The following is a 12,304-nucleotide window of genomic DNA, read 5'->3' on the forward strand; positions in this document are numbered from 1 at the left end:
TGGATGTCACCAGTCTTTGGAAATTGGTTGAGGTTATTATTTTGTGTAATGAAGAAGTACGGCCATCGTAAAGGAGGGTCACTTGAAGTAAATTGTTTGAGAGAGGCACATTACCAAAAAAGTTGCATCAGTTTGCTTTCTTTTTGTATTGAACACAGATCATCCCGTCTTCAAATTGATCGATTATTAACGTTTAAAAATACCTAACGTTGTATTACAAAAGTAGTTTGAAATGTTTTGGTAAAGTTTACATGTAACTTTTGATATATTTTGTAGTGACGTTGCGCAAGTTGGAAGCTGTGTTTTTCTGGATGAAACGCGCCAAATAAATTGACATTTTGGATATATATCGATGGAATTAATAGAACAAAAGGACCATTTTTGATGTTTATGGGACATATTGGAGTGCCAACAAAATCATTTCGTCAAAGGTAAGGCATGAATCATATTTTTATTTCTGCGTTTTGTGTCGTGCCTGCAGTGTTGAAATATGCTACTCTCTTTGTTTACTGTTGCGCTATCATCAGATAATAGCATCTTATGCTTTCGCCGAAAAGCCTTTTTGAAATCTGACATGTTGGCTGGAATCACAACGAGTGTAGCTTTAATTTGGTATCTTACATGTGTGATTTAATGAAAGTTAGATTTTTATATAATTTTATTTGAATATGGCGCTCTGTATTTTCCCTGGCTATTGGCCAGGTGGGACGATTGCGTCCCACCTACCCCAGAGAGGTTTAACATTTGCCTCCTACATCTAGCTACATTTTGAACTTCAATTGTCTCAGGCCAGAGGCACAATGTATGAATTTATGGTTGGATCAGAATTAACATCATAATCATTGGCCAGTACGGATAATTAAGCAAAACCACAAGTCCAAATCCCTATCTCAGTCCATGGCTAATTTATGAAAGGGACAATTTTAGCTAGTCACCTGAGGACAACAACACAACAAGATGACACAATTCACATGTTTTTTCTGTCAATTACATTTGTCTTGATGTGGTGTCATTGGTGTGAAGCAAAATATAAACTGGCTTCCCTTGACACTTTTTTTTGGTGTGCCAGGACCGTTCACAGTTTAGCTCACTCAGTTTAGCTCAAAGCTGTTTGGATATTATTGTATTTTCTTTTAAATATCAAGGGAGGCCAAATGCTCGCTGGCTCCCCTTGCATTCAATGCAAAGGGCAGCAACAACATCATACTCTTTTTGACCAGACAGCATCAGATAGATGGGCTACACATACAGAGACAGAGGGGCGCTGTTTCGCTTGCCCGGATGCTTTCTCCATTGAGATACATTCAGCCTCTTGCAAATGGAAGGACAATTATGAAACCTCAGAGAGACAAAAGATAAATTATTTAGTATTGGTCATTTTTTCTTGGTAAATGTTTTGTGGAAGCCTGGCTTCCCTTGGCCTCCATGAATACATGCCACTGGGTCACCGGGATCTGTTGTTCTCCATCTCGAGAAGGGTGCATTTGCGCCCAGCAATTCGGGGTGTTCCTGCATGTTGCCCTTCCTACATTCCATCGGAACCCCTCTTTATACTACAATTAGTCCATTTTTAAGCTAGGACTCTGGTAGACAGGCGGGAAGCGGGGCGATCCAGTCAGAGTGTGAATTCAACTGTGACATTCGGGGGTCTTTAAAAAAAAAGAAGTTATGGGCCTAATAACAAATACATAATTTAACGGTAAACGTATGACCTTTTTGGCATGAACACAACCAGTCATAATTGTCAAACAAATCACTTCAAAAAGTAGGTTACCTGTTATGCATGTTTGTCTACTCCAAAATAATTCCAGCATCCAAACTGCATGTATACTCACACCATTTGATGAATGGAAATCAACATCTGTTTACAAAACACCAAAAAGTGAGTCTAATGACATTCGGTGATTGCCATTGATTACGTCTACGTTAATTGATGCATCATGCTGACAAATTGACCTTATTTGTAGCCTGAAAAGTCGGAACACCTGAAATGGGTCTGAAACTGTCCCTGGAAAAACGTGATGGTCACCCTAACACACAGTTAATTTACTTGTATAGGCTATTGTGTATTACCATGAACGTCAAATAGACCTACCAGTAGCAAGTGATGTAGTGGTAAAAAAAAATAGTTGGGTAAACTCTGATTGCCGGTCGCGGTGAAAAAAAGTAGCACTCTAAAACATTGAACTTAAACTCTGTACGATACCTGAATCTTGGAGATCTCAGAAAATCCACTGTAAGTGTTACTATACCAACGTAACATTTCATTATGTTTCACCGTGAAAACTGTTTTCATGAGCACACAAAATAATGTAGGCCTGTGGCATTGCAAAATCAAATGCGTCTAACCAAAAGAGTCAACTATAGGCCTACTGTCATTAACGTATACTTGTTGGATGGATTGGATGCATATTGGTGTCTAGCTATAGGCTAGTTGTCTACTGATATTGTCGATCATCATCAGCTGTTCCGGGGAAGACAACAAATATTGATAGAAAATAATAAAGCTAAATAAATGGGCTACTCTTCTGACCACAGACAGCAAGGAGAGCTCCAATACCCGCGCACACCTGAAAAACAAAGCAGTGAGTTCTCTGAACAGCTGACTGACAAAAGCAACGATGATGAATCAACTGATACAGCTAATGCATTGGAATCAAGGCTATTTTTATCAAGGATGCATGGCAAACAAATGGCGGAAATGAGAAAGTACAAAGGAAATCTATATGTTTAAACGTTAGATGGGGCGGGGCCACAGTGTCTCCCGTCCCCTCCTGTCTCTGCCTCCAGTATTTATGCTGCAATAGTTTATGTGTCGGGTGGATAGGGTCAGTCAGTTATATCTGTAGTATTTCTCCTGTCTTATCCGGTGTCCTGTGTGAATTTAAGTATGCTCTCTCTAATTATCTCTCACTTTTTCTCTCTTTCTTTCTCTCTTTCTTTCTTTCTTTCTTTCTCTCTTTCGGAGGAACTGAGCTCTAGGACCATGCCTCAGGACTACCTGGCCTGATGACTCCTTGCTGTCCCCAGTCCACCTGGTCATGCTGCTGCTCCAGTTCCAACTGTTCTGCCTGCGGCTATGGAACCCTGACCTGTTCACCGGACGTGCTACTTGTCCCAGACCTGCTGTTTTCAACTCTCTAGAGACAGCAGGAGCGGTAGAGATACTCTGAATGATTGGCTATGAAAAGCCAACTGACATTTACTCCTAAGATGCTGACCTGTTGCACCCTCTACAACCACTGTGATTATTATTATTTGACCCTGCTGGTCATCTATGAATATTTGAACATCTTGTCCATGTTATAATCTCCACCCGGCACAGCCAGAAGAGGACTGGCCACCCCTCATAGCCTGGTTCCTCTCTATGTTTCTTCCTAGGGTCTTGCCTTTCTAGGGAGTTTTTCCTAGCCACCATGCTTCTACACCTGCATTCCTTGCTGTTTGGGGTTTTAGGCTGGGTTTCTGTACAGCACTTTGTGACATCAGCTGATGTAAGAAGGGCTTTAGAAATACATTTGATTGATTTAAAGAAGCTCAGCTGAGGCTGAAATTCAGCACTACTGAGTAAACAGCGCCACTAGAATTCTCCAACACCATTTGATTTATTTACATTTTTGTCTCCGTAATCTAGCATGGGTAGGATGGTCAACTATATCAGGGTTAGTTTAGCAGCTTGGGTGAGAGAGGAGCGATTACGATAGAGGAAACCAGGTCTAGATTGAACTTTAGCCTGCAGCTTTGATATGTGCTGAGAGAAGGACAGTGCACCGTCTAGCCATACTCCCAAGTACTTGTACAAGGTGACTACCTCAAGCTCTAAACCCTCAGAGTTAGTAATAACACCTGTGGGGAGAGGGGCATTCAAACCACATGACCTTTGTTTTGGAGGTGTTCAGAACAAGGTTAAGGTTGGAGAAAGCTTGTTGGACCCTAAGAAAGCTTTGTTGTAGAGCATTTAACACAAAATCCGGGGAGAGGCCAGCTGAGTATAAGACTGTATCATCTGCATATAAGTGTATGAGAGAGCTTCTTACTACCTGAGCTATGTTGTTGATGTAAATTGAGAAGAGCGTGGGGCCTAGGATTGAGCCTTGGGGTACTCCCTTGGTAACAGGCAGTGGCTGAGACAGCAGATTTTATGACATTATACAATGCACACTTTGAGAGAGGTAGTTAGCAAATCAGGCCAAAGAACCTTTAGAGACACCAATAGTACTTAGCCGGCCCACAAGATTGGAATGGTCTACCGTATCAAAAGCTTTGGCCAAGTTAATAAAAATAGCAACATAACATTGCTTAGAATCTCAGGCAATGGTGACATCATTGAGGACCTTTAAGGTTGCAGTGACACATCCATAACCTGAGCGGAAAACAGATTGCATAACCGAGAGAATACTATAGACATCAAGAAAGCCAGTCAGTTGATTATTGACAAGTTTTTCCAACACTTTTGATAAACAGGGCAAAATATAAATCGGCCTATAACAGTTAGGATCAGCTTGATCTCCCCCTTTAAATTAAGGACAATTTGTGGCTGCCTTTCAAGCCATGGGAACCTCCCTAGAAAGGAGGGGGTCAAGTTGAAGGAGCTCCTTTAGCACCTCGGACTCAGTGACTGCCTGCAGGGAGAAACTTTGTAGTGGGGCAGGGGAAAAAGAGGGACACACATCGGGGATAATTGCATTAGAAGGGGTGGGAGATGAGGAAATGTTGGATGGGCAGGGAGGCATTAGTCGACAGTTAGTGAACCATTAGTGGACAGCTAGACCGTGCAGCCATGTGCAGCTATGTAGAAATATACGGTTTAAACCATGACATAGAGGTGGGGATGTTTGTTTAATTTGTAAGCTTTTATTTTCATATTTACCATAGCATTTTTGAACAAATAGAAGAATAGTTAAATTAGCATTATTTAGAGACCCCTCCAAAGTTTGTTGTTTGTTACATTTAGGGGGGCTAATCTCTCATTCATGCTATGGATGTATCAGACTGCAGAATTGCATTGGGGTCAAACTCTTGAGAATTGTGTTCTGTCGGTTTCACTGAGTAGCCTGATACCCCATTTCATGGGTGCAGTCCATAGGGAAGGCTGTACAGTGCATATAAGTATGTCCCCAATGCAATTATTCTGTCTGATACGTCCATAGTGGGATTTTAACAGATTTTCCTGTTTATTGTCAAACAAATTAATATTGTATTAAACTAATTAATATTGTATTTAATCTTGAATTATGTAAAAAAAAATTCCAACCCTGTTTAACATTATCTAGGCCAAATATGGCGTGATTCCACTATTTGTATCCATATGCATCACTTTCAATGAGGGATTTTTATTTTATAGGCAAACTGCAAATTCCACTATTGTGGCTAATCGTTATGGTGGCAAGCTTCACATAGGTAGGGACAATTCGAGGTACGAGGGACACTGGGAACCAGGGCCGCGTTCAGCAAAAGGACGGACACTGACACAACGTTGGTGAATGTTAAGATACAAATGTATTACGTAGAACAAACATGCCTCTCTGATTCAAAGCAGTCATGTCAGTTACGTTCATGGATTTCCATCTGTACCGTTCCCCAAAAAGTTTTTGTACTGAGCATGCCCAGGCCAGGAGAACTATGGGGGAATACTTTCATTACAGGTTAACCGGGTCGTGGTTTGGCAAACTACTATGCACTTATGGATTTATCTCACCACTGTATTCTGAACCTGCAAATAGTGGCTGTCATTCTTCAGCGGTCTTTTCTAAATGAGATGGCAGTAATGTAGGCCTTCTCGGTAACCAGCACCGGGCTACTGCGTTTGGGGCCACAGGGCACCGACTTTGGGGGGTTTTTGGAGTGGGGAATCAGCTAACTTACTGCATTTCAACACATTGTGCCATGGTGCATAAAGAAAAGTGTGCTGTTTAGTAATGCTATTCTACACATTTTTGTCATGAGGCAGAGATCTTTATTTGCTGTTTTATAGCTCATCGTCTGATTTTGTTCACAATTTGCCATGAGGCTGAGCTAAATATTTAGCAGTTTAAAAACAAATTTCTTGTAATTCTACACATTTTCCTATCTGGGGGGCCCTGAGGTTACCAGCCCTGTGGTTTGAATGAACATTGATTCAAAGACCTAATTTATTATTGAGCTGAAGATATTTTCTCAGTTGTTTTATGTGTGTAAGGTAATTTAGCACAGACAGGCCTACACAAGGAGTTTATACATATATACAAGGGATGTGTAGCCTATAGTCTGTGCTTTCTGGGATGACTTGCAGTTTTTTCTATTTAACTAAGCAAGTCAGTTAAGAACAAAGTCTTATTTACAAAGACGGTCTAGGAACAGTGGGTTAACTGCCTTGTTCAGTGGCAGAACGACAGATGTTTACCTTGTCAGCTCTGGGATTTGACCTAGCAACCTTTCAGTTACTGACCCAACACTCCAACCACTAGACTACCTGCCGCTACCTGCAGTTCTAGGAATACAGATCTTTAAATATAGCTGATTTGTATAGACCAAAAAAGACTACATGTGCCAACAAGGACAGAGGAACCACAGAGGAACCACTCAGCTGTGCTTTAGCAATGAAAAGAAGAGACAGATGCATCTAAAAGCCTTTTATGACTGGTCAATTCTGCCAATGAAGTGCATTTAACCCCTTCTGGTCCTCTGACCTACATTCCTAATGGTTCTGGTTTTCTGTCACAGCCAGCGGCTTAAGGCGTAATGTTTCAGCAGTGATGTAATGCTGCATTACAGCATTGTCTAGAACCCCAATTTTAATGTTACGTTTACTCTGATGTAATCATAGACGGTATAACAAAAATAGACGAAGCCATCGATGACGTCATTTCATTGTTTCCGATGAGAATGCTCAGTTGCGCAAGAATATCAGGAAGTGTCACCATCTTGCTTCGTGGAGGAGTTGTTGGAAACATTAGATACACAATTTGAGCTACTCTAGGAAGTGACGTTGCAGAGTAGCTCAGTATTGTGCCCTCTTATTGACTTTCTCAAGTTGAAGGCTGACGAGGTACTGAGGCTGAGGGATTTTAAAGTAATCGGTTCAAGAACATACATCTGGTGAAAGACATCTGGTGAAATTGAAGCAATTACTGGTACCATGATTGTGTTTGCTGATTTTTTTATACAGTGCATTCAGAACGTATTCAGACCCCTTGATTTTTTCCACATTCTGTTTAGTTACAGCTTTATTCTAAAATGGATTGAATTGGGGTTTTTTCTTCATCAATCTACACACAATACCCCATAATGTCAAAGCATAAGTATTCAGACCCTTTGTTGACGCACCTTTGACAGCGATTACAGCCTGGACTCTTCTTGGGTATGACGCTACAAGCTCGAAACCCCTGTATTTGGGGAGTTTCTCCCGTTCTTCTCTGCAGATCCTCTCAAGCTTTGTCAGGGTGGATGAGGAGCGTCGTGGCAAAGCTATTTTCAGGTTTCTCAAGAAGTGTTTGATCGGGTTCAAGTCTGGGCTCTGGCTTGGCCACTTAAGGACATTCAGAGACTTGTCCTGAAGCCACTCCTGCGTTGTCTTGGCTGTGTGCTTAGGGTCGTTGACCTGTTGGAAGGTGAACCTTCGCCCCAGTCTGAGGTCTTGAGCTCTCTGGAGCAGGTTTTCATCAAGGATCTCTCTGTACTTTGCTCCGTTCATCATTCCCTCGATCCTGACTAGTCTCCCAGTCCCTGCCGCTGAAAAACATCCCCACAGCATGATGTTGCCACCACCATGCTTATCCGTAGGGATAGTGCCAGGTTTCCTCCAGACTTGATTCTCGTCATTCAGGCCAAAGAGTTCAATCTTGATTTCATCAGACCAGAGAATCTTGTTTCTTATGGTCTGACAATTCTTTAGATGCCTTTAAGCAAACTCCAAGAGGGCTGCCATGTGCCTTTTACTGAGGAGTGGCTTCCGTCTGGCCATTGGTGGAGTGCTGCAGAGATGGTTGTCCTTCTGGAAGGTTCTCCCATCTCCAGAGAGGAACTCTGGATCTCTCAGAGTGACCATCGTGTTCTTGGTCACCTCCTGAACAAGGCCCTTCTCCCCCAATTGCTCAGTTTGGCTGGGCGACCAGCTCTAGGAAGAGTCTTGGTGGTTCCAAACTTATTCCATTTAATAAAGATGGAGGCCACTGTGTTCTTGGGGACCTTCAAAGCTGCAGACATTTTTTGGTGCCCTTGCCCAGATCTGTGCCTCAACACAATCCTGTCTCGGAGCTCTACGGACAATTCCTTCGACCTCGTGGCTTTGTTTTTGCTCTGACATGCACTGTCAACTGTGGGACCTTATATAGACAGGTGTGTGCTTTTCCAAGTCATGTCCAATCAATTGAAATTACCACAGATGGACTCCACTCAAGTTGAAGAAACATCTCAAAGATGATCAGTGGAAACAGGATGCACCTGATCTCAATTTCGAGTCTTATAGCAAGGGATCTGAATATTTATGTAAATAAGATATTTCTGTCATTATGAGGTATTGTGTGTAGATTTGATGAGGATTTTTGATTTATTTAATCAATTTTAGAATATGGCTGTAACGTAACAAAATGTGGAAAAAGTCAAGGGATCTGAATAATTTCCGAGTGCACTGTATACCATGAATATTGACCACGGAGATCGCCATTTCCCAATTCTGTGTAATGGGTATCCTGTTTTCTGGAAACAATACCTGCAGTACCGCGGTCTGTCAACTTGTGAGGAGCAGTCATTCTCCCCTGGATGTAATAGATGAATGTTACACCAAGCACAGCACGATTCTCCCTCCCGGCTCTTTGTCAATCAACACAAATGAAATTACATTGTTGCATCAGTCTTTTGCGTTTCTTCACAATCACATTTAAAAACCTTTAAAAGGTCGCTTCAAAGCAGATTAAAGAAACATTAAGAAACATTTGACCACAGACGTTTGACAGAAGCGCCCTCTAGTGTATGTATGAATAAATGCATCCACACCACAATACTACAACCTTGCTTTTATGGGCTTTTCCAGGGGCTCAGACTGGTGCTGGTCTGGGTTCAGGTGGCCTCTCTTGTTCTGGGTCACGTCTGCAAAGTCATCCAGCACCGCCTGACTGTCCATGAGACGCATGTGCATCTAGGCCGACTGGGGGAAGGGCTCCATATTACTACTGGCTTTACTGGAGGCCAGCTAGAAGGAGGAAGAGAGGCAGAGAGAGAACTAGAGAGAAAGAGAGGCAGAGAGATATTGGCAGAGAGAGAGAGAGTGAGTGAGAGGCAGAGAGACAGGGAGAGAGGCAGAGAGAGAGAAAGAGGCAGAGAGAGAGGTCATCAATTTGATTATCGGCGAGGCAGGTGCCTATTGATACAGATTGTTTTGTACAAGGTGTGCAGATTTAACATTTCAGGAATGATGAAAACTCAGTGTTTCAATAATCTTTTTTTTTTCCAAAGCCAAAGATTTTATTTATCAGACTGTATACTGTGTGACATTTTCTGTTTCTTTAACAAAAGGGCTTCTTGATTTAATTCCCATCTGTTCGGAATTACTAGCTGAGAAACCCCATGCACCTGCTTACCAGAGCAACTTACAATCTGTACCCGAACACCTGCTCTTGCCGTCGTTAGCAGAACTGCGGGAAAGCAGTGCCCGACTGTCTACCGATCTACTAACTATCTTTTAAATTATAACCTACTGTTGTAATTAGGTGAAATGAAAGATCTCTATATTTACTGTGGTGATTCATGCTATTACTAAAGGAAGATAGTGAGTTATGGAATGTGTGGGCGAAACAAAGGCTCACACATTCTCTGATCAAGACAGTGAGCTTAGGTTTATACTGTATATAAGTCAATTTCTAAGGGACCAGAACAGTCTTCTTCATATAAGAACACAATTTAAGTTGTAGAAATGTGAATTGTCATAAACAATGATCAGCTTCCCTTTCCTTCCCTCTGTGCACAGACCTTAACTCACCTCAGGGCTGATCCTTGCACTTCTCCCCGTCAGACCATTTGAAGGTGTAGGCAGATTAGAGGGGCATGTGTCTGCGGGGGTCATAGAGGGTGACAAATCAGCGCTTGTCCTCCAGGCGCTGGCATATCTTCTTCAGGTTGCTGCCCCCCCAGGTAGCCCCGTGGTGGGCTGAGCATGTAGAGAGTCCTTACAGTGCTCCACATGGTTGAAGTCCTCCACCACACCAGGCCCAGAGCACCAAGAGGAAAATGCACACAGCAGCACTCCAAGGCTGCCACCATATAGACCCCATGCTAAGTCTATAGAAATAGACCCATATTTAATACTGCTCTGGTACCTTCACACTCGTCTGTCACTTTTTCTGTGTCAGCACCATTCAGCAGTACGGTATGTCAGCATTACGGCATTTCCTTCACTAAACTTATTCATGACTCCCCCCTATGCAAATCAGTGTTATATATGATTGGCCAGGAATCACCTGTAACCTTGATACTCACAGTTCTTGTCATTCCCACATCACATGAGTCACATGTTCAAATGCTCATGTTTAATTGCACTGAGAACAGTAGGCAGCCTAATAAATAGTTATTCCTCATCATCAGATATGAGTGGCTGTAGTTTACCAGAAGTTTTATGCAATAATTGTTGTACTGCACACACTCACACACCATTCATTCAAATTTGACCATGCACATGTATAACACTTTGTTTAATGACCAGAGCTCAACGTGTTCTGAGTTATGGGGACATTTTGAGGGATGACTTTATGTCAGTCAAAGTCATCTTTGACTTGTGGAAGGTTCTCCCATCTCCATAAATCAGGCCTTTATGGTAGAGTGGCCTGACAGAAGCCACTCCTCGGTAAAAGGCACACGGCAGCCCGCTTGGAGTTTGCCAAAAGGCACCTAAAGGACTCTAAAATCATGAGAAACAATATTCTCTGGTCTGATGAAACCAAGATCGAACTCTGTGGCCTGAATTCCAAGCATCACTTCTGGAGGAAACCTGGCACTATCCCTACGGCGAAGCATGGTGGTGGCAGCATAGTGCTGTGGTTTTTTAGCGATAGGGAATGGGAGACTAGTCAGGATCGAGGGAAAGATGAAAGGAGCAATGTGCAGAGAGATCCTTGATTAAAACATGCTCCAGAGCACTCAGGACCTCAGACTGGGGCAAAGGTTTACCTTCCAACAGGACAACGACCCTAAGAATACAGCCAAGACAACTCAGAAGTGGCTTCAGGACAAGTCTCTGAATGTCATTGAGTGGCCCAGCCGGGGCCTGGACTTGAACCCAATCAAACATATCTGGAGAGACCTGAAAATAGCTGTGCAGTGACAATCCCCATCCAACCTGACAGAGCTTATGAGGATCTGCAGAGAAGAATGGGAGAAACTCCCCAGATACATGTGTGCCAAACTTCTAGCTTCATACCCAAGAAGACTAAAGGCTGTAATCGCTGCCAAAGATGCCTCAACAAAGTACTGAGTAAAGGGTCTGAATATTGTGGTAAATGTGATATTTCAGTTTTACATTTCAGTCAATGCATTTGCAAGAATTTCTAATGCATTTGCAAGAATTTCTAAACACTTGTTTTTGCATTATCATTATTGGTTATTGTGTGTGTAGATTGATGAGGGAAATAAACAATTTAATCAATTTTAGAATAAGGCTGTAAAGTAACAAAATGTAGAAAAAGTGAAGGGGTCTGAATACTTTCCGAATGCACTGTAGATGCGTACATCGATGAGGCAGAAGGCCATATGATGTTATAATTCTAAACGGTCCGATAGCTAGCACAACAATGGCAAGAAGCTGCTATGTGAGGAATCGTAAGTGGCTCGTTTCAGCTTGTTGTATCTTGTTATTGATACCATGTCATGTTTTGAGGTGTTTTGACTCATGTCATGTCTATGCTAATATGGCTAAAATTCGCTAGCTAACCAACAACTGTAACAATGTATTTGAGAGACAACAAGTGCTCATTGTGCAAATGTATTTATGTTTTCCCCAAAAATTTGGAGACATAGTTTTCATGTTGTCAACAGTCCAAGCCAGCTCCATCTGTTTTTCCCCATAGTTGAGCACGCGTTGGTTTTGTTTCTAAACAACAACCCCGTCTATGGATGTATCAATAATTGTAATTACACAGTTTTCATAACTGTGACCCTAAATTATTATGTTTCATACTATAACATTGTGTGTGACTGGTTGAAACAGTAAAACATGGCACCTGGAAGTCAAAAAACGAATTTATTTTAGTCAAAGAAGATGCTTTTAAAGCTCAAAACTTCACAACCTTTAATGGTATCCATTTTACAACCACTTTTGCCAAATGTGAGCCGATAA

Source organism: Salvelinus fontinalis, chromosome 13 (assembly GCF_029448725.1).
Source record: "Salvelinus fontinalis isolate EN_2023a chromosome 13, ASM2944872v1, whole genome shotgun sequence".
Taxonomy (NCBI): Eukaryota; Metazoa; Chordata; class Actinopteri; order Salmoniformes; family Salmonidae; genus Salvelinus; species Salvelinus fontinalis.